This window comes from Suricata suricatta, chromosome 4 (genome assembly GCF_006229205.1).
Source record: "Suricata suricatta isolate VVHF042 chromosome 4, meerkat_22Aug2017_6uvM2_HiC, whole genome shotgun sequence".
Lineage (NCBI taxonomy): Eukaryota > Metazoa > Chordata > Mammalia > Carnivora > Herpestidae > Suricata > Suricata suricatta.
In genome coordinates, this window is record NC_043703.1 from 70,640,685 (window position 1) to 70,649,238 (window position 8,554).

Genomic DNA, 8,554 nt, shown 5'->3' on the forward strand with positions numbered 1-8,554 from the left:
GGCTCTGTGCTGACAGCCCAGAGCCTGGAGCCTGCTTCAGATTCTGTGTCTCCCTCTCTCTGTCTCTCTGTCTCTCTCTCTCTCTCTCTCTCACCCCTCTCTCTCTCTCTCAAAAATAAACATTTAAAAAAAAATTTTTTAAGTGGCCAAAGTGGCAGAAGATGAAAACCAGAGTCATGAGGATATAATTCGTGATTCCTAACCCACCACTTCTGAACTCCAGATAAGGAACTACATGGGGCCTGGAAGCTGAAATTCAACTTCATGTTAAAACACATATGTTTTCAGCAAACCTATAGTGCTTGTGGCTCCTCAGCACATTCTTCTGCTAAAATGCGTTCTGGCTCCCTCACTGGCCGGCCCACCCCAGGTGCGCAGACAGGTGCACAGGCCACGCGGTCCCACCGCAGAGCAGCAGAAACCGCTGCCTGTTAATATTAACCTTGTCTGTCCAAAGTGAGAGTCCCTCAGCCTCAGGCTATGTTGAATGGCGTGCAGGGCTCAGCACTAGAACACTGGCAGGAATGACGAGGTGGGTCTCCAGGGACTGCTCGGGGAGGGGTCCATCCCACCAGTTTCTAGCAGGTTGGGTGCGTCCCTCAGACCGACAAACTGTGAGTGGGGGGGGGCTGCGGATGAGCAGAACCCAATCTGGGAAGGGAGGGAATTTTAACACAACATCGGTATCATCTGCCGGTCTGTGGGACAAAAGAGGCTGTAGGGCAGCTCCTGAGAGTCAAGGAAGCCAGCTGCTCAGGAGACAGAGGAAGGCTGGAAGGAGGAAGAAAAAGGGCAAAAAGTTGAATTCAATGAGCTTGGGACCCCTCTGTCTGGATAAAGATGAAGCTTTGTTACCAGCATGCTCTCCCACAGGGTCCTGGCCTGTTCAGAGAGAGGAGACAACACACGAAGGACAGCCTGTTATGTGTCTGTCTTTTCTGCCGTTTCTTCTCTTTGATCACCCTTAGTAATGGTAATCGCTTAAATAGATGCTTTTTGAAATTACAAACCAAACAACAAAACTCTAGCACCACCCCTCTAATGTGAAATATTTATTACTACGTATCTCTCTTTTACTCATATGCGTTTAGCTGAGGTCATTTTGTATGTAAGCGTTTTATTCCCAGTTTTCGATTCATGTCGTATTAAATTTTTCCATGTTACCATGATCTTCAGAATCCCTTGTAATGATTTTATAATTTACCCAGGAGATGTAGCCCACTCCCTTGGTCGTTAAGAGGTTTCTAATTTCCACTGTTACAAACAGAACTACAACAAACACCCTGCGTGTAGACTGTTCTCCTTTTTGCTCCTTAGGACCAATTCCCAGATGTGGGACACTGAATCACCAGGCAGTCATACACAGACTGATCTGGGCTCGCCTGTGAAACTGCTTTCCAAGAGTTTTACGCTAACTTACCGTGCAACCAAAAATGTGCAGGAGTTTATCTTTGCCAGCCTGAGTATTGCTTTGATTTTTTTTTCAAGTTCAGTACCTAAAAATATAAGCATCTTTCTGTTGCATATATTTAGTTCTACTTGCGATTGACCTATTTCTACACGTTTATCAGTTCTACTTCTTCCAAACTATCTACTCATATTTTTTTTTGCCATTTATCTATTTATCAACTTGAATATGCTCTTTGCATAAGAGACATGTTAATACTTGATCATACTGGCTGCAAATATGTTTTCCACTCTGGCTACATTTTGTTTTTACATGAGATTATTTAGGTGCTCAAGTCCCTTGATCACTCCTGGTCCTTGAAAGTCATCTGTCCTCCAAGGAGTTCATAAATACTACATTCTGTTTTCTTCTAGCTTTTCTAGTGGTGGATTGTGTTGTGCTGGATTGTACTATTGTTCTTTATTATTTCATCAAACGGAATTTGGGTGCATTCTATCAGGTGTCACCCTAAATATTTTGCAAATTTCAAACCAACTATGTCACCAACAACGTTGAATAATCAAGTGCAGATTGATGTGTCAGATTGATTTGTGATATACCCTTTCATACACATATCTTAAAATCATGTGTGGGCTGAGGAAGGGGTGTGTGTGTGCATGCGCACGTGTGTGTGTGTGCACGTGTGTGTTGGGGTCTACTTCTGATGAAGTTTATTTGTAAATATTAGCCTCTCTCTCCTATGTCAAGGATTCAAGTAAAAAGACTTTTCTTTCCCACATACTTCGGAAGCGGGGTGTGTATGAGGAAGAGGTTGCAGCAAAAGTCGAAGCGAGAGAAGCTACGAGGAGTTCTGGGATCTCTGGGAACCGGGTCAGGGAGAACCAGGCACAGGCCTTCCAAGTAGCTACAGTTCCATTCAAACCACTAAAGCAGTTCCCTTCCACATGCGCACTCCTCGGGCCACTAAACAGGGAGAATGTTTGCCTTCTAAGTCCCCTGATCCTTCCATAAATTGGTAAGCGCTGAGTGTTTACTCAGGTTCAAGGTACTGTTCTAGGCTCAGCAAAACAAAAACAATACATGAAAAGATCTAAGACTCCTGACTCATGAAGAGTACTCCCAAAGACCATATTTTAGCCTTAATGCAATAGCAGACACTGCCTGTGGATTGCCTGCTAAGTGCCAGGCATTTTAAAGTATATTGATACACGCAATGATCTCCTTTAGTCTTGAAAGCAACCCTTGGGCTGGCTGCTGTCACCATTTTAAAGTAAAAGAAACCGAGGCTTATAAGAGTTAAGTGCCTACACAGAGCTAGCAAGTGACAGGAGTGCACCACACCAGGCCTGTGGGGCCTCACAGCCTTCGCACCACATGCAGAACAGTAACTGTGTAGGGCTGTGTGTGGGAGGGCAGGCTACCTGCATCAATTCTCTAACACAATTCTGGCAAATCACATATTAAATAGGCAATTAGTCTACATAATCTCACATGCACATTTAAAAAGGACAAATGCACTCACTCCACTCCGTCACATAGTACTTTCCGTTTTATGTAGTGTGCTAACTCCCAGGGACGACTTGTTCTGTGTATGCCATGGCACTGGGAGAACGGCCCCCTGCGGGGCTGACAGAGACCCTCTCCGCCAAAGAGCCCCGCCCTCCACTGGCCCTGACCCTGAGCAGCCAAGGTTCAACTGTCTCTACCCGCTGGCAGCTCTCTGAGACTGGTAAGATTCTTTAATAGACTGCTTACCTGATAAAAACAGCAACTGTTCCTGATGGAACTAGCAAGGGACGGTGTGCCTGACACTTAACAGGAGGATGGCTATGACCAGGCCATGCAATGGCTGCCCAGCAGAGCCACAACCAACACCAAACATGAGATGCACAGGCGGGGTCACTGACACACCTTTCCGCGTGGGCAACAACAGCGTCTAGAAAGACTGAGCCTGCACAGGATGCACTTCACTTGTACACTGAGTAGGTCTCTCTTACAGCAGCGCAAGAACCGTCTGTCCTAATTCCTCCTGCATCCACACACACAGAGACAGAGCAGTGGGGAGGGGGTCGTCCACCTGCAACAGCGCCCTGGGGCTAGAGGGATCAGCCAAGCACACGCCCCATTTTACGCTGACACAGGCAGCCCTGGCAATGTTTCACTGAAGGGCTCTCTCCTCTGCTTGCTTTCTCCTTAGGACTGAAGGCAACATGGCCTGTGCAGAGTCAAGCTCTTAAAACTACCCTGATTTCTCCGCTGGGTTCACACGGTGCATCTGCAAATTCAAGACCTAGGTCCCTGTTCCAGAACTTTCCTTCCAGCCTCTCAGTTTAAGGGGGAGCACACAAATCCTCAATGTTCCCTGCTCTCCTCTTTGCAGACACTATCTTTTTAGAAGCAAGCACACAAACCCCCCCAATGCCCGTGAAAAGCAGGCAAAGGGTGACTGCCAGAAATGCGGACTCATTTCTCCTCCAAAACAAATGAGGTGTTCACTTGTTTTCACGGAAAATGAAAATCATTTTCTGGAGAGAAGAAACAACAGTATTTGATTACGGGAGGGGGACCCTCAGTAAAACCCAGGAATACTGTTTCGATTGTGTCCCCAGTGGGAGCTCCCCCGGAGGATGGCAGGAGCCCTAAACCCGTCTTGCCAACGATCTCCACCGCTCTGCCTAAGGGATCACAGCTCGTGCAAGGAAACCCGTCCCCCTGATTCTGCCCCCGGCCCCCGGGCTCAAGGTTTCGCAGCACAAGTAGGCAGAACGGAGTTTATAGATCAGCAAGACTAATTCTGAAACAAAACCCAGCAGTCTGCCTCTTCTGCAGCTGCAGGGGAAACGTGTTACAAGCCAGGCTTTTGCCCTCTCCCCACCCGATCAGCGAGCTGGTTCCGTGAATCCTCGGCCTCCCATAGAAACATTTCCTGAAGGACCGTGCACATCACCTGCACTTTTTCCAAGGGGGTGCTGCTTATCTGGAAGCTCCTTAGGTAAACGAAGTCTTTCGTAAATCGGTTACAAGATGATTTACCCCATGCGTTTAAAAAGTCAGTCTGCTGGGGGCACCTGAGTGGCTCAGTTAAGCGTCCGACTTCAGCTCAGGTCATGACCTCACGGTTCACAGGTTCAAGCCTCACCTCGGGCTCTGTGCTGAAAGCTCAGAGTCTAGAGCTTGCTTCCGATTCTGTGTCTCCCTCTCCCTTTGCCCCTTCCCGCTCATGCTCTGTCTCTCTCTCTCAAAAATAAATAAAATTAAAAAAAAAATTCAATCTGTTTTCTGAAAAGGAAGTTTTACCTGAGGAGTTAAGTGTAGAAGCATCTACTTGTAGTCCATGTCACATCTGCGTGTTGCTGGCTCATAAAAGCCTAATTACTGTCGTTTAGAAAGCTGGCACACGCATCGGGCCTGCCAAAGCCACATGTGCCTGAGGACCAAGTCCTAGAAAGCAGAATACCACCCTGACAGGCCCGGCTTACAAACGGGTCTGCAAGCCTGTTTCCCACAGAAACGGCTACACCGGAGGGAGGAGGCCCCCCAAGCAGACCCCGAGGTCCGCACGCCCAGCATGTCTAGGAAGAATCCAGCCATGTCTGAAACCTGTAGGGACGGCCTGCAGACATCCAGCCCGGGACAAGGCCAAGGGCAGCGCCCAGCCCTCACACAGCAGACCCGGCCTTGAGGCACAGACAACCCGATAGGGACACTGCAGGGTGAAGTCCGACCCGTGTTTCAACTCCTGGGCTCAGCCCCTCCCACTGTGACATGGAGGCAGCAATGCCGAATCCAGAGCGACCAGGGGCACAACACCAAGCGTGAGACGCACGGGCTGTGCCCCCGTCACACCTCTCCCGGGTGCACTGACAGTGCCTGCCAACGCTGAGTGTGCACAGGCGCACTGATGTGAAGGGCAAATGAGATGACAGCGCGGGGCTTGATGGAGGCTCCATAAAGGACAACTGAAAACATCACCTGCTGGGCCGCCTGGGCGTCCGACTTCAGCTCAGGCCACCTTCTCATGGTGGGTGAGTTCGAGCTCCACGTGGGGCGGGCCACTGTCAGCACACAGCCCGCTCTGGATCCTCTGTTCCCCTCTCCCTTTCTGCCCCGCCCCCCATCACGCTCTCAAAAATAAACATTTAAAAAAATCATACTATCTACGATCCCCCTTCCCCCGCAAAGCCTTTTGATATTGGCTTAAAGAAAGCGCTCCGGCTCCCTGGTTTCCTGCTCCACCGTGGGGGTCTTCATCTTCTCCCACAGCTCCCCTCCCCTGCCCCACCGGAAGGCAGCTTAGTTCAGGACATGAGAGCTAGAGACAGATCAGAAGATCTGGGTTCAACTCCAGCTCTTCTCCTCGCCTCATCCAGCACAGCTCGCCCTGTCTGAGCGTGCTTCCTACCCACCCTGTCCTTTTCCAGCCAAATGGCACCCACTCTTCCAAATTTTGCAGAAAGCTCCACCACGCGAGGAGTTAGGAGTTCCTCGCCTCCTGCTCTGATGTCCCCCTTTGTGTCGCCTCCAATGGAAAGTATCTGGGCCCCTCTCTACAGGTGGTGGGCGCACACTGTAATTTTGTTTCCAGTGTGCAATGCAGCAAACCTTCGAAACCATTTTTGATAATAATGGCACAACAGTGATAATAATGATGCCTAATGATAACACTGCATTATGCTAACGAATGCATAATGATAACACTGTTCTGCCTCCCCTCCTACGTGGGAGATGGGTGAATGAGAGGAAGGAAAGGGGGCTGGGGACAGAGATACAAGTTAAGGTAACTACATGAAAGGACGCTGCCAACTATTAATTGCTATGTAAATGTTCGTGTTAACATTATTTCATAGAGCAGGTCAGTGAAAAAGACAAATTTGCAATTCAATGTTCCTGCTTTAGCCACAACCATGGTATAACTGACCTATTATCCATGAGGGCGGGGGGGATGCAATGTGGAAAAGGCTTTGGGTCCTGCACAGCTTCATTCAAAAAATCCTCCCCATAAAAGAATTCCAACCTTAGGCAACATGTACACAACCTAATATTCCTAAGGGAATGAGGGCTCTGTCCCCCAGGGAAAGAGGACCGCCCCCCACCCTCGCAGGCTTCTTTTTTCTGTTCTTTGAATAGGTCAGTCCCTCTATCATCCATCCAGTGCACCACAGAGCCCTCGGCTCAGGACTTGGTGATGCTGTAATTGTTCAAGGCGCTTTTAATGGGATTAACACAGCAGGGCCATGCGTGGCCTGCTCCTCTGTGTCCTTCGTGTCCAGCCCAGACCCTGGCACACAGCAGGGTCTCAAGGGTACTTACAGAAAAAATGGACAGAGGGGTGAGGACTACTAACACTGGAAGCACTGAAGTGAAACCTAAGGTTGGACTCTGTGCAGAAGCAAAGGTACTTGAGTGGGAATTGTCCCTAACCTTCATTTCACTCTCAGCCCCTGAATACTTTCTTACCTACTGATCATCAAAGTTCCATTTGCAGGTCCCTCACACGTTGCTTCCACAGTACTACACCAAATGTATTTCATTCCTCGGCCCCTTGGTGGCTCAGCCAGTTAAGCGGCCGACTTCAGCTCAAGTCATGATCTCGCAGTTTGTGAGTTTGGGCCTGGCGTCAGGCTCTGTGCTGACAGCTCAGAGGCTGGAGCCTGCTTCAGAGTCTGTGTCTCCCCTCTCTCTGTCCCTCCCCTGCTCATGCTCTGTCTCTCCCTCTCTCAAAAAAAAAGTAAACACTAAAAAAAAACGTATTTTCATTCTTTCTTTACTTAAAAAAAAAACTTTAATAAAAAAGCAGCTCTGTAGTTTGACTTTCAAAACCAATATCTATTTCTCCCAATTCCCCAGAAGAGAGCCCTGGAACTTGCCTCCTGGCATCAGGTTAAAGCCTTCTAGTTTCTTCTTTCCCCTACTCCACCTGTCTGATATCTTTACCTTCTGTTTCTTTTTTTTAGGTTTATTTATTTTGAGACAGAAAGCCAGCACGAACAGGTGGGGAGGGACAGGAGGGAGAGAGAGAATGCCAAGCAGATTCCACACTGTCTGCGCAGAGCCCCACACGGGGCTCGAACCCACAAACCACTATGAGATAATGACCCGAGCCAAAATTAAGAGTCAAATGCTCAACTGACTGCGCCACCCAGGCACAGTTTGTGGGTTCGAGCCCCATGTCGGGCTCTGTGCTGACAGCTCAGAGTCTGGAGCCTGTCTTCGGATTCTGTGTCTCCCTCTCTCTCTGACCCTCCTCTGCTCATGCTATCTCTCGCTCTCTCAAAAATAAATAAAACATTTAAAAAAAGTTAACTTTGACTCAATACACAAGGTGCCCCCCCCCAGATGAGCCAGGCAAATAGGCCACCACCCCCTCAGAAATATCACTACCTCCTTAAAGAGTCAGTGGCTAATGTATTCCCTGCTTAGAGGTTTCGATTTAGCAGCTGAGAAGCTGCAATCTGGAGCTCGAATGCCTGGTTCAATGTCAGCCTCCTACGGTCGTGTGGCTCAGCAATTTTACATGGGTCTCAGCTTGCCCGTCAGTGAAATGGACTTGAGAACAGCATCCACCCGATGAGTTCATAGTGAGAATTAAGTGTGTTGGGAACGTGGGCCCTGGGCACTGTGCCCAGCCCAGCCCAAGTAGTTCTCCATGGACGACGGGAGTCTCCTTCTGCAAGAGCGCGTTTGGGTTTGGGGTCTGTTTTTGCTTAAGCCCCCTTCCCCTGTTTTGTTTTTTAACTCTCTCATTCCACCTTCATATGGATTAAAGTTCAGGTCGTGTGTGCCACTTAAGACCACGGCAGAAAGCAATCCCGGATGCCACATGGTACTCTTCACAGGGAGAAACTCGGTTCTGTGCGTAATGAAAGTGGTCCTTTTATAAATCCTCCGCAGGCTAGTTTCAGATTAGTCAGCTAGCCAATAAAAGCACAATTTGATATTCGGTAAACAAATTCGTCAAAGAGATTTCCGCGGATAGGCGGGAGAGTTCCAAAGGCAGGCGGCAGATGTGCTCGATGGCAGGCACCAGCACTGCGGCTGCTGCAGGCAGGGTGGGGGTGTGGCTGCCGCTTCCTACAGGCCGCCTGCCATGCCTGCCCTCCACCTGCCCTGGGAGACGTCCGGCCGGGCCGGGACGCAGCAGACTCG

General features: G+C 49.2%; 1 protein-coding gene across 4 annotated transcripts in view; it reads right to left on the reverse strand.

Annotated features, from left to right (window-relative positions):
* Nucleotides 1–8,554, reverse strand: part of MTUS2 (microtubule associated scaffold protein 2) — a 537,267-nt gene that overhangs the window by 507,930 nt on the left and 20,783 nt on the right. The window lies entirely within an intron of this gene.